The following is a 14,777-nucleotide window of genomic DNA, read 5'->3' on the forward strand; positions in this document are numbered from 1 at the left end:
CCCAAGTCTCCGCTACATTTTGCAGACATCGCTGAGTCTTCCAGCAACAGACAGCGTCGGGCCTTGCGGAAAGAAAGCCTGTGGCGGCCGAGAGGCCGCGACTCATGAGAGCGGCCTGCTGGCCCCGGAGCCAGGAGAACGAGAATTAATTACGAAGTGAGGGAAACGCTGAAGGAAATCTCATCACGGTGACGTTGAATGGAAAGTATGATGGGGTTGCCGTTGCCTGTTCGCGGTTCTATTCCGATGAGTAGATAAAAAAGCCTTTTCTTTCCGATCCATCTCCAACCCCGTATTTAATAGACTGCTTTTGCAAACTGAGATAAAATGCTTTTTATTTTTTTTACCTTGATTAACATTTTTTTTAACGTTTATTTATTTTTGGAGAGAGAGACGGACAGAGCATGAGCGGGGAAGGGGCAGAGAGAGAGGGAGACCCAGAATCTGAAGCAGGCTCCAGGCTCTGAGCCTGAGAACCGAAAGATCCTGACCTGAGCCAAAGTCCAATGTTAACCTAGTGAGCCACCCAGGTGCCCCTAAAATACTTAAAAAAAAAAAAAAAAAAAAAAAAAAAAAAGGAACCTGAAATTGGAAACGGAGAAAATGCTATCCACACCGCAAAGGAGAGAACACCAAGGGTGTACCTGAACCACCTGCTGATAAGAGATCACGTGACTCAGGACTTGGCGGAGCCCTCTCAGCCCAGGCCAGGAACAGAGACAGCATTAAACCCTCAGAGATGCTGCCACTTGGGAGGGAAGGGGGCAGAGAAAGCCGGCGGAATGAGGGACTGGGTTCTCCGGGTCCGGAGCACGGAGCTACGAGGCTGTGAAGACGCACTGTTTCTCAAGGAAAGGGAAGAAGGACCCCGAAGGCAATTCAGAGACCAGAAGGGGGGCCCTCTCACCAGAGGCCCAGGGGGTGAAACTCTCTCCTCCCTGGTTTCGGAGGGCAGAGTGGCTGCGGAGTAGAGGGTGGGCCGCGGGGTGGTGCTGGCACCTCTCTGGGCCTGGATGGGGGGACATGAAGGCCAACCGGGTTATTCCCCAATCTCAGGATCTACTGGGTCTTGCCTGGGACCTGCCCCTCCTTCCTTCTCCCCTATCTCTCCCTTTTGGTATGGCACCGCCTCCCGCGGGCCTGTCCCACCGGTGTATTTTGGAAGCGCGTAACTTGTGCACTTTCACAGATTAGCATCGAAAGGGGAGGGCTGCGTCGAGATGAATCTGCCTCCAGTGCCTCGCAGACCTGGTGATGGTGATCCTGAGACGGGACCCTGGACTTCAGACTTAGAGGTGGTGCTGGAATGAGGGAAGGCTTCTGGGATGTTGGGGGGAAATGAAAATATTCTGTATGTGAGGAGACCATGAATTTGCAGGGGGGGGGGGGCGGGGAGGACCAGAGACTGAAACTGAGACATGAATTTTGTCCCTCACGCTCCAAAACTTATGTCCAAACCCTGATCCTCAATGTCACTGTGTTCAGAGACAGGGTTTTTATATGGTAGGAGACAGGCTTCTCTGCCCCCTTCCCCCCAACCCTCCCGTCAAGTGGGGGTGAAGTGAGAAGCCAGCCATCTGCAAACCAGGAGAGGCTCTCGCCAGAACCCCACCTTGCTGGCACCCTGGTCTGGAGAAATAAACTCCTGCTGGATGAGCCCCCACTCCATGGTGTTTTGTTTTGGCAGTCGCCCCAGTTAACTAAAACGCTCCCCGAATCATTTTAAGCGGCTCCTGTAACTTGAGAAGGACACTGTTAGAAGGATCGATTACAGTCCAATTTTACTATGGACAAAAAGACCTATTATTTTTTCATTAGTATTTTATTGTTTTTACATCTACTGTGAAAAACACAAGTTTTTGTCTTAACTGAGAGCACAGCCTTAAGTTTTAGCCACACATTTAAAAGATGGTTGAGGGCTAGGCGCCTGGGTGGCTCAGTCAGTTGGGTATCCGACTTCGGCTCAGGTCATGATCTCATGGCTCATGGGTTCGAGCCCTGCTTCGGGGTCTGTGCTGACAGCTCGGAGCCTGGAGCCTGCTTCGGATTCTGTGTCTCCCTCTCTCTCTGCCCCTCCCCGTCTCATGCTCTCTCTCTCTCTCTCTCTCTCTCTCTCTCTGTGTCAAAAATAAACATTAAAAAAAAACCAAACTGTATACAACCCAGAATTTTGGCTGAAAACACAGAAGCATCTTTGAGCTGTAGTTCTGAATTTTAACAAGGACACGTATGGTTTCATGTTGCTGATAGCAATGGTGTTCCTTGGAACACTTCAAAGATTACATACGTTGTTTTCAATATATTTCATTGTTAGCGCGCAAAGGTGAAACATCTTTGTGAAACACTGAATCTGACCCTTGGAATCTTAGTTGTACAATGAGAATTCCCATGAAATGCTGAACACGAAGAATTCTATAAAAAAACTGCTGAACTGAATCCTGTTATATACATAAAAAAATAATACAGCGTGACTGATTTGGTATTACCCTAGTAATGCAACGTTTGACACTAAAAAATGAATCAGCATAACATATTAGCAGATTAATAAATAAAATCATATCATTTCAATAAAACCATAAAAATATCTGGTAAAATTCAGTATCTTTTTAACATACAAAAACAGAACGCCTCAACCCAAGCTGGAAGCAGAAAAGAACCATCTAAATCTCATAGAAGGTACCAGCAACAGCCACAGAATTTACAACAAAACACCACTTTTACTGGTGAAATATTGAGACATTTCAATTTTTACACTTAGGAGAAAGATAAAGATGTTTGCTCTACTATTTCTATTCGATATAATATGGAAGGCCTTTTCAACATTAATTAAAATTTCAACTTATTTTAAAAAGCTTAGCAAGGGGGCGCCTGGGTGGCTCAGTCGGTTAAGCATCCGACTTCGGCTCAGGTCATGATCTCGCAGTCCGTGAGTTCGAGCCCCGCGTCGGGCTCTGTGCTGACAGCTCAGAGCCTGGAGCCTGTTTCAGATTCTGTGTCTCCCTCTCTCTCTGCCCCTCCCCTGTTCATGCTCTGTCTCTCTCTGTCTCAAAAATAAAAAAATTAAAAAAAAAAAAAAAAAGCTTAGCAAGATGGCTGACTTGCTAATATATACACAATATAGAGAAATGTTTGTGGAAATCATTATAAAAAATCAATATGTGAAATATATTTTATATACAGAATATACTGAGACTACCATGTCAATACACAGAAATCTAGTGGATTTCTATATACTATTGAGAAATATAATTACCTTTTTTTAAACAGACATCAAGATAGCCTAAGAAATCAAGTATTCAGAAATAAATCTAATAGTAGCTAAAAAACTTATAGGAAGAAATATTATTAAGTTGTAAAGAGGGACATTTAAAAAGGCCTAAATTAAATAGGGAGCAACACTATATTCCTAGATGAAATGCCTTGACACTATAAGGATCTCAATTATCCCTTAACTAATTAGATGTCAGTTCAACCAACATTCTGTCAAGACTGAGGATTCAATAGAATATATCAAGATTCAATATAATCTTGATAAAAATCCCAATTTTATTCCCTTGGAACTTGGAATGTATATGGAAATGCAAAAGGTCAAGAAAGTAAAAATGTTTTTGAAGCGAATTAGCTGAGCTTTCTCTATAAAATGTCACGATAGGGGCACCTGGTTGTCTCAGTCGGTTGAGCATCAGACTCCTGATGTCAACTCAGGTCATGATCTCATGGTCGTGGGATCAAACCTGGCGTTGGGCTCCACTCCTGCTTGGGATTCTCTCTCTCTCTCTCTCTCTCTCTCTCTCTCTCTCTGCCCCTCCCCCACTCATGCTCTCTCATAAAATAAAATAAAATAATAAAATTTCATGACATTAAAAGCTACAGTAATTAAAACGGTATAGTATTGGCAAACGCATAGACATATAGATCTATAGAACAGAACAATATCCAGAAAAAAAAGGTATTTATGGATACTTGAGTTCTTATAAAGCTAGCACTGCAGAGCAGTGGGAAATGACTACTAAAACACAAGTCTCAGAGTGCAGAAAGATACTTGTGACACAAGTATCCAGGCTCATATCCAGAATATACAAAGAACCTTAGGTCTAACGAAGGCTCATATCCAGAATATACAAAGAACCTTAGGTCAATAAGAAAAAGTCAGCTCAGGAGGGACGTGGCAAGAAACTTAACAGGCAATTCATCAAAGAGGGAATCCAAATAGACAATAAGCATATTAAAAGCCTCATGAGATAACACTACACAGTTACTGAAATGCTTGAAATAAAACACCGCAAGGCAAGGACTGGTGAGTTACTGGGGCAATGAGAACTGCATAGATCGTAAGTCCATTCCTAGAAATACACTCTAGGAATCTTGCACACCCATGCCCAGGAAATACATGTAAGAATTGTTTTGTTTTGTTTTGTTTTGTTTTGTTTTGTTTTGTGTGTGTGGTTTTTTTTTTTTGAAAGACAGAGAGACAGAGAGAGTGTGAGCAGGGGAGGGGCAGAGAGAGGGAAATCCCAAGCAGGTTCCGAGCTGTGGTGCAGAGCCCGATGCAGGGCTTGAAGCCACAAAACGGTGAGATCATGACCTGAGCTGAAATCGACAGTCAGATGCTCAACCGACAGAGCCACCCAGGCGCCCCACATATAAGATTGGTCTAACCGCTAAGACGGGAACAAACCCAAATGTTCATCGACCTGGGAGCGAGTGAGGAAATCCTGGTGTGTTAGCGTAATCAGATACCGCACGGCAATAAAGTGGAAGAAGCCGCACCTGAACACAACACCGCAGATGGATCTCAGCAGCACGACGTTGAGCGAGCAAAGCCGGGACGGAGGAGGGCACACGAGGAGCAAATGAAACTCTAGCTGCACCCGTGTCACCCTGTCCGCTGGGCTGCTCTTGGCCGGGACCGCCTGGCGGGGAACCCTGCAGCCAGTGCTGCGGCTGGACGGGCCCCTGGGGTTCTTCCTATGCTGACTGCGGGATGCACCCCAGCAACAGCCTGCAGAGAGCTCTAAGGAGGTGTACCACGGGCAGTCCTGGACAAGGCCGGCGTGCCAGTGGCTGCTAAAGCAGAAGCACGCGAGTCAGGGTGGGGAAGGCAGAAGCAGGGTCACTCCGGTGGTCAGGTGTCTAGCTCACCCAGGGCTTTCTGAAAGAGAAACCCGGCCCCGACCCCGTGGGGGCCCCCTAATTCCTCCTCTGGCTGTTCTGCCGGTAGCTGGGCCAGGCAGCGGGCAGGGTGCTTATTCAGGACAGGTGTATTTAGCGATGGATGCCTCGGCAATCAAAAGCTTCATGTCAAGCGTTTAAATTACCATCAGAAGTTTAAGGGCAGGCACTTAAGGCACAGTAGCGTTTACAGCTGCTTACTGGATGTGGTAAACTTCTACACAAACGCCCAGAGGTGATTACTGTATGGAGGACGGTTTCCTTTAGGGAGGAAGGATGCAGGAGGGGCTTCCGGGTGCTCCCACTGTCCCGTTTTTATTAAAGAAAAAATTTTTTTAACATCTATTTATTTTTGACAAACAAGGCACGAGCAGGGGAGGGGCAGAGAGAGGGAGACACAGAATCCCAAGCAGGCTCCAGGCTCTGAGCCATCAGCACAGAGCCTGACGCGGGGCTCGAACTCAACCAACTGTGAGATCATGACCTGAGCCTAAGTCGGAGGCTTAACCGACTGAGCCATCCAGGTGTGCCTCACTGTCCCATTTTTACATTTATTTATTTTTGAGAGACAGAGAGAGACAGAGCACAAGTGGGGGAGTGGCAGAGAGAGAAGGAGACACGGAATCAGAATCAAGTTCCAGGCTCTGAGCTGTCAGCATAGGGCCCCACACAGTGCTCGAACTCACAAGCTGCGATATCATGACCTGAGCTGAAGTCGGATGCCCAACCAACTGAGCCACCCAGGTGCCCCCCATTTAAAAAAATTTTTTTTAACATTTATTCATTTTTGAAAGGCAGAGAGAGAACGTGAATGGGGGAGAGGCAGAGAGAGAGGGAGACACAGAAATAGAAGCTGGCTCCAGGCTCTGAGCTGTCAGCACAGAGCCCCATGCGGGGCTCGAACTCACAGACTGCGAGATCATGACCTGAGCCGAAGTCAGACACTCAACCAACTGAGCCACCCAGGCGCCCCCCATTTTTAAATGTCAGTGGTACTTTCTTGTGCATTACACGTGCATTACAATCATGAATTAACACAATGTGACTTATGCCTTCTTCCCTGCATTTGCTACATCTCATACTAAAGAGAGAGAGCCAGAGCGAGAGTGAGAGCGAGAGAGAGAGAACCAGTGTAAATGGAATGGCTGATGAGGCAGAGGAGTATGAGCAGTGACTATGAGCAGAGTCGGGAGGGTGGAGCAGAGGGACAGCAGGAGGACGTGAGTTTCAGCTGTGCACTGGGCAAGGTGATGAGGGCGGGGTAAGCCCGATGCACAAGGGCTCCCTCTCCCCGCGGCTCTTGCCCTACCAGGGAATACATCGTTACAGTAGTAAGTGACTGGCAGGCAGTGCTGGGTTTTGAGTTCCAACCTCCAAGCCTAACGCTTTAGGCTTAATGACCGTTGGGAGCCTCGCTGATTTCCTAAATATTAACCACCTAGAAAATGGAATTAAATAATAGGAATGAATCCAAAAGCCGACTTTCAAATTCTCCACACCAAAAAAAGGCATCGATCAAATATCACATAAAAAGTGTCTCATTTCACCACAGTGGTCACCGGAATTAACAATGGAAGATACTGGCTCCAAGTGGAGGCAAAACACAGGGCATTTGGGGATGTAGGCCACGCAGTTGATGCTGCCTTGAACAGAAAACAAGTTTAGGAAGCAGTTTACGAGGCCAGAGATTTTTGCTTTGCACATCAATGACTTCTGTTCCTTTTTGGCCTGACTCTCTATGAAGAGTTTATTCTGTTGGCCCAAGAACGTGCTCAAAGTCTCAGAATTTTGTTTGTTTGGTTTTGGTTTTGGTTTTGGTTTTTTCTCATCAGTGAAGGCTCCCAGACCAAGGGCTGCTCGGGGCCGTGGAAGCCTTTCTGTAACGTCTCCCAGCTCCCCCAGGCCCCGAAACCCCCAGGTACGGTTGCCATCCCACCACAACCACCGTCTTAATTTCGTGTGTATTGTCAAAGTGCAACTGAATAAACGTAAAGATCTAAGTGGCTCCACTCAACAACGTGTGAAGCAGCTTGCATCCCACCCAACAAACGGAGGGGAGCGCTGAAGGGAAGGCTTTTGTGGGCAGAGCAGGTGGGACAAGGATTTATTAGCAAAAGAAAATAAAGGGTTGTCTCCGCAAGGTGAGGAGGAAGGGGAGGGGGGTCTTATCAGCAGATCACCTCCTAGTGCGGCAAGAAATTCCAGACGGATTGGTTGCCACTCCTGGGAGTGGCTGAAACTGCCACCAGGTGTTAAGTCTTGGTGGGGCTTAACATAAGTGACTCCGTTTTAGATATAATGTCTCTTTTCAACAATGTTAAATATCAAGTGCATGAAAACAGCAGAACAACCGCCGTGTGCTTGTAACTCCAAGGCTGCTCTACAGGTTTTCCCCTTGTCTCCCGACCCACCCTCTTCTCTACAGAAACCCTGGAGCTGCCTCTGCCTTTCTCTCAAGACATTTTATAACTTTGGAAATCACTAAATTATGTATGTTTTAAGTTTATTTGTTTATTTTGAGAGAGAGAGAGAGAGAGAAAGAGAGAGAGCATAAGCAGGGGAGGAGCGGAGACAGACAGAGGGAGCCTGACACAGGGCACGAATTCACAAACTATGGGATCATGACCTGAGCGGCAACCAAGATTGGATGCCTAACCGACTGAACCGCCCGGATGCTCCTACACTATGTATCATATGATCTTTTTTTTCCTAATTTTTTAAAATGTTTATTTATTTTTGGGAGCGAGAGAGACAGACAGAGCGTGAGCGGGGGAGGGGCAGAGAGAGAGGGCGACACAGAATCCGAAGCAGGTTCCAGGCTCTGAGCTGTCAGCACAGAGCCTGACGCGGGGCTCGAACTCACGGACCGCAAGATCATGACCTGAGCCAAGGTCAGCCGCTTAACCGACAGAGCCACCCAGGCGCCCCTATATGATCTTCTAAAGTCAATTTTAAACATTTCTTAACATAAAAGATGCCTACTCTGAGTGCCAGGGTTTCTGGGCTGCTAAATAAGCAGGAGTTTGGATTTGTACCGTAAGTTATGAGTTTGGATCGCTTCTTTTGCTTTCAATTAATGCCTAACACAGTGTACGGGAGCAACAATTCTCCCCTCCTCCCTCTGGGTCTGGGTCTGGGCAAGAATTAAACTGACATGACAGATTAACAACAGAAAAATATACAGACTTTTAACTGAAGTTTGACTTGTACATGGGGAAAAAGTGACCAGAGCAGGAAGCTTTTATACCGTTCAGACAAAGAAACAAATCACATGCGGGGAACGGACGTGATAAAGGGTTTGGGCTGTGGGCACTGAATGCTGAAGAATCTGTAGGACGATGTGGGCTCGTTAAACAAGGTTTGTTTGTACAGCCTTCCTGGCCCCAAATACCCCACATCTCTGGCGAGAGGAAGGTCTTCCCTCGTCCCGGTACAGGGAGGGCACCCTTCACGGGGGAGATTTATCGCCTGCTTTCAGGAAGACAAAGGAGGGTCAGCTGACTGCTTCTCAGGTAACTTTAATTCAAAATAATCAATATGCCCAAGTGCCAGAACCTTCGTCAGGTACTCTCAGGGACAGAATTCTTCTCTTGAGTTTCTAGTTCATTTCTCAGTTACCCACTCTGCATGGAATCCTCCTGCTCGTTTTCTTGTGGGTCCCGGCACTTTGCAGTGGAACGGATGAGACGCGCTCAGTGGTGTGGCGGGAGCGGGCTGCTCGGTGCTGCAGCGTTCCGGCACCTGCTCCTCTGCTGGGATACTTCTAACAAAAATGCTACAGTCATGGTTTGTTACCGAGAAATACCGTAATGTTGATGACTTACATAGAACTGTGTGTTCCAGGGGCCCCTGGGTGGCTCAGTCGGTTGAGCATCCGACTTCGGCTCCGGTCATGATCTCACAGCTTGTGAGTTTGAGCCCCGAGTCGGGCTCTGTGCTGACAGCTCGGAGCCTGGAGCCTGATCCGGATCCTGCGTCTCCCTCTCTCTCTCTGCCCCTTCCCCACTCGCACTCTGTCTCTCTCTCTCTCTCTCAAAAATAAACATTAAAAAAAAGTGTGTTCTATACTATTATCTCTTGAATTTTTGTTTTCCCTAACTTGTTTTTCTAGACAGATCCAGCTGAGAACATATTTCAGTGGAACCTCAAGATCAAGTTTTACATCAGTCCTGGGTCCGCATCTCTGTCCTCACCCAGCACAGAGGAAGCCAACCCAGTTAAGGTGCCCCCCCGCCGGGGCAGCTTTGCTGGCAAACTCTTCATGTGTAACAAAACAGAGGGAGCATGAACCCTATTCAGAAACAGAAGGGGCATTTCTTTTCTAATCAAATACCCTGCGTGGCTGGCACAGTCCATCTGAGAGTATCAAATGTCACTGATAACACGGGAAGACTGGAAACTCATCCGAGCACGCCATTCCTGAAAATCAGTACAAATGACAGAGCTTCCACTGGCTCTGGAAAAACAAGCTTTGTGACTGTGTCCACTCTGAAGCTAGGGTTTAACAGAGCAGACAACACAGTTATGTGAATTGTGAGACGGTTGGTACAGCCGTGGCGCGAACCCCAAGGGGACACGTCCCGCGGCGGCAATGGCCCTGGTTATTTGCACTGCTTTATTAGCGTTAAGGAGTCACCATATAGCGGGAACGTAGCACATCGTAACATCAAGTCTGGTATTATGTATTATTCGTAAGGTATAAAAATATCCTCGTGACGTCGCATGTTAAAATTTGAGGTATTTTCTTAACTTCTCTACAACGGTGCGTAAAACAACTCTTCCTTGGTCCTTCCTTCGTGTTAATCAGAGACTGTGTTTCTCTGCAAAAGGAAATCTTTCCTCCAGAGGTCAAAGGGTTTGGTGTCTCTCAGCTCACCCCTCCTCCTGCTCTGCGTCTCCGACACCCTCGGTAACCCCAGTAACCGGGGCAGGGACTCTGCTGCCCCTGTGGAATCCTGGGGGCTGGGCCACCTGCTGTAAGGGGAGGGTGTGGTGTCCTTGGGAAAGTTTCAGTGTGGCTTTTAGCCAGGCCAGACGTTATCTGCAAATTCTGCTCAGAGCCTCTGAACTTTTGATAGCAATTTAATTTTATCGTACTGTTTTAAACTTTTAGTAACGAAATATTTCCATCGACGAGGAATAACCTATCACAAATCCATACACCCACTACCCACAAATTTAGCAAGACGGTGGCATTTTTGTGTCAGATCAAAGAAATTGAGGTGTGGTTGGGAGAGCTGCGCTCACGTGACTGCCTTCTCCCCCTGCCCCTGGGAGGTTACCGGCCATCGGAGGAGGTGTGCCCTCTTCCGGCCACCTTCTTATCCTCTGCGTCACTTGCATGTGTCCTTCAAGGGCGGGGGATCACTTGGCTTGCTTAAAACACTCCTGCAGATAGTATCCCTATCATTCTACAACTAGTCACGCTGAGACACTTCATTTGTGTTGACTGCTGTGTAGTTTTCCAGTGTATCAATGTACTTAGATTTACAGAACAGCGCTCCTTTTGATGGACATTTGGGTTGATGTCATTTGTCACTACTACAATGTCTTTATCATAATGAGCCTGTTGGTACCTGCTACTCCCACGAAAGTACCCTCCCCCCCGCACCCCCCGCCCGCAATCCATGGTTTTCGTTATCGGCACTCAACCAGAGTCTAGAAGCAGATGCTTTTCCTTCTGACACACGCTCAGAAGGTCCATCGTCCCCTAACACTCTGTCACAGGGCCTACGTCATTCACCTCGATTCGTCTCATCACACAAGCGTTTTATCAGCTCGTAGCATCACAAGGAGAAGGGTGAGTACAGTACGGGAAAATATTTTGGGGGAGAGAGAGAGACAGAGAGAGAGAGAGAGAGACCACACTCACATAACTTTTATCGCAATATAGTGTTACAATTGTCCAATTTTGTTATTAGTTAGTAATCTCTTACTGCTCCTAATTTATAAAGTAAACTTTTCACAGGTTATATGTGGATTTTCAATGTAAAATTTTGGCAACAGAGTGGTTCCATTTTTTGGGGAAGAGCCACAGATTTTATGGAAACTTTGCAGGTACAGTATGGATTTATTTTTCCTAGACTACCGAAGGCTGCCGCCCGGTTTTCCATCACCTCGAATACTTCAGAATGTATTTCTTACAATGAAGAATATTCTCTTACGTGTGTGTATGTATACACAGCACAGCCATCATCCCTTGCGGTGACGCATTACTACCACCTGAACCTAAGGCCCCATCCAGGTCTCACCTGTTGTCCCCGTGGCGTCCGTCACGGCAAATGGAGCCGGTTCCAAATGCTGCTTTGCCTGGCCTTGTCATGTCTCTTCAGTCTCTTCCCACCTGCCACAGTTCCTTAGCCTTGGTTTGATTTGGTGACCTTGAGGCTCTCAAAAGCCACAGGCCAGGGTAGAGTAGAATGCCCCTCATTAAAAAAAAAAAAAAAGTTTCCTCGTGGCTTTATGCAGGTTATGCGTCATGGACGAGAATATCACAGATGCCGTGGGTTTCTCACCGCATCCCATCAGGCGGGATGTTCGCTTTGACCATTGTACTATGGTGGGATTTTCCAGGCCTCTCCTTTCCTTTGTAATTGGTAAGTATTTTGTAGAGAGGTACTCCGAAACCGTTTCAGTAGCCTGTTTCTCACCAAACTTTCAACTTATTTATATCTGTATGGACTCGTGATTTCCTCTTTGATTCAGTGGCTTATAATCCACTAGTGTCATTATTTATTCCGATGTTCAAATGGTCACAGATGTGGTCCGTGTGAGCCCCTTCTTTGGCACCGTGTCCTTCTGATACGTCTTCATCATGCATGGGACACCTTCTTTCTCTCTGGCAGAACAAGAGGCCCCAGCCCTGCATTCAGCCATTTCTTCAAAGAACACCGATTGCTTTTAGTGGAGAATGGCATTTAGAATGCCATTGTTAGGTACCTAGGCACCTACCTCAGAATGTTTATACATGCATGTTTGTGAGATTTATATCTCCAATGATTTGTGAGATTTAGATCTAAGTATTTACTTTTTTTTAAAGCAATTGTAGATGGTACTATAATCTAAACTTCAATTTTCATGTATTTGTTGCTAGTATTGTTGAAGTAAAATTGATTTTTGTATGTTGATTTTGTAACTTGAGAACTTGCTAAGCTCACTTATTAATTTCCAGGAGGTTTTTGTTTGTGTAGATTCCTTGGAATTTCATACATAAACAGCCATGTCCTCTGAAAATAGGTATCGTTTTGTTCCTTCTTTCCTAATCTGTGTGATTTTATTTCCTTTTCTTACCTTATTGCCCTGGATAGAACTTCTACTACTATGCGACAAGAATGAACATCTCTTGTACTTACCTTAAAGGAAAATAATTCAATCTTTCACAATTAATTATGATGTTAGCTGTAAGATTTTTGTAGGAGCTTTTCATCAAGTTGAAGAAGTGCATCCCTGTTCCTAGTTTGCTGAGAGTTTTTATCACAAATGGATGTTAAATTTTGGCAAATGCTTTTTCTGCATTAATGTACTATATCATGAATTTTTTGTTCCTTAGCTTGTTAATATGATAGATTACATTGATTGATTTTCAAAATTGAATTACCTTTACTTCCCTGAAATAAACATTTGCTATAACGTTCCAATAAAGGTATTCTGGGTCCTTCTTTTTGGGAGTTTTTAAGTTACAAATTTAATTTCTTTATCAGGCTATTCAAATTACTTATCTCAGATCGGATGAGTTGTGGTAGTGTGTACTTTTGGAGAAATTGGTCCACTTCACCTAAGATATTCTATTATGTATATATATTTCACTACTATGCTCTGTCAACAACCTTTTTCCTGATCAAATGAAGTGTGGAGACCTCACCTCCCTTTTTTTCCTTTCTACTCTTCCCCATTTGTAACGTAACTGTGTTACATATTTCTCTACATACACTGAGGAACATTAGACAGTGTTATAATTTTTGCTCCAACCATCTAATATAATTTCAAAAACTCTATTGTATTTTTCCATATTTTCACTCTTCCCATGTTCCTCCTTCATTTGGATTCCTTCATTTCCTTTCTGTGTAGAGAACTTATTGTAGCTATCCTGGGTATACTGTAGGCAAATTCTCTCAGAGTTTCTGAGACTGTCTTGATTTTCCAATCACTTAAAAATGTAGTGGACTTTACTTTGGGATAGTTTTCCATTCACAGAAACGCTTAGTGGCAAGTACAAAGTTCTCGCTTACCTGTCTCACCCTTCCCACCCCCTAGTTTCCTCCGTTATTAGCAACTTACATTAGTGTGGTGCATTTGTTACTATTAATGAGCCATGATCATTAACTAAAGTCCATAGTTAAGGTTCCCATTTTACATTATACATTTTACAGATGTACAACTCAGATAGACAATGGACGATGAGGTGTATCTACAATTACAGTACCATGTCAGTGCAGTTTCACTGTCCTAAAAATTCCTGTCTCCATCTATTTTTCCTTTTGTCCCTCTCTCTACTTGAAATGCTGGAAACCACTGATCTTTTTACTATCTTCAGATTTTTGCTTTTTCCCCGGTGTCATACAGTTGGAATCACACAGCTTTTCCAGATTGGCTTCATTTAGCAATATACATTTAGGGTTCCACTTTACTTTTTTTTTGGGGGGGGTGTTCCACTTTATCATTATTTTTTAAAGTAGGCTCCACGCTGGGAGTAGAGCCCAATGCAGGGCTTGAACTCATGACATGGAGATCGAAACCTGAGTTGAGATCAAAAATCAGATGCTTGGGGTGCCTGGGGGGCTCAGTAGGTTAAGCATCTGACTTCGGCTCAGGTCATGATCTCACGGTTCGAGCCCCACATCGGGCTCTGTGCTGACAGCTCAGAGCCTGAAGACTGCTTCTGATTCTGTGTCTCTTCTCTTTCTGCCCCTCCCCTGCTTGTACTCTCTCTCTCTCTCTCTGTCTCTCAAAAATAAACATTAACTTTTTTTTTTTTTTACAAAAAGTCAGATGCTTAACCAACTGAGCCCCCCAGGCACCTCCTGGGAGGTTCCACTTTAATACGTTGTTTGTCTCTGGCTGCTTTCATGATGACGACGATGGTGATGACGGTTTGCCTTTAGTTTTCAGAAGTTTTACTACACTGGGTCTTGGCTTGCATTTCTTTGGGTTTATCCTATTTGGAATTCAATTTAGCTTCTTGAATCTATTGTCTTTTGTCAAGCTTAGGAAATTTCTAGCCATTATTTTTCTGAGTAGTTTCTCAGCCTCATTCTCTTTATACTTTCCTTCTGGGACGCTGATGTTAGATCTTTTGAAACAGTCCCATCTTTCCTGTCTGTTTTCTCTCTGATGTTCATATGGGATAATTTATGTTATTCTATCTAGACACAGGCTTTAGTCTTCCAAAAATTAACTCAAAATGGGTCACAGATATACATGTAAACTGCAAAACTATAAAATTCATAGAAGATATTCTAGAAGAAAGTCTAGAAATCTAGATGACTGTGAGTTTGGCAATGACTTTTTAGACACGACGAGAAAGGCACAATCCACAAAAGAAATTATTGATAAGCTGGACTCCATTAAAATTAAAAACTTTTCTGTAAAAGACAGCATCAAGAGAA

General features: G+C 45.0%; 1 long non-coding RNA gene across 2 annotated transcripts in view; it reads right to left on the reverse strand.

Annotated features, from left to right (window-relative positions):
- LOC122233192 overlaps nt 1–14,777 on the reverse strand; it is a 61,186-nt gene that overhangs the window by 10,146 nt on the left and 36,263 nt on the right. Inside the window, exon 5 of one of the 2 annotated variants that reach the window (XR_006210688.1) lies at nt 8,382–8,935. The exons of the other annotated variant lie outside the window; for it this stretch is intronic. This is a non-coding gene — a long non-coding RNA (uncharacterized LOC122233192). Of the gene's footprint in view, nt 1–8,381; nt 8,936–14,777 lie in introns of those variants that run through there. 2 annotated transcript variants of the gene reach the window in all.

This window comes from Panthera tigris, chromosome D4, assembly GCF_018350195.1.
Source record: "Panthera tigris isolate Pti1 chromosome D4, P.tigris_Pti1_mat1.1, whole genome shotgun sequence".
In the NCBI taxonomy this organism is placed as follows: Eukaryota; Metazoa; Chordata; class Mammalia; order Carnivora; family Felidae; genus Panthera; species Panthera tigris.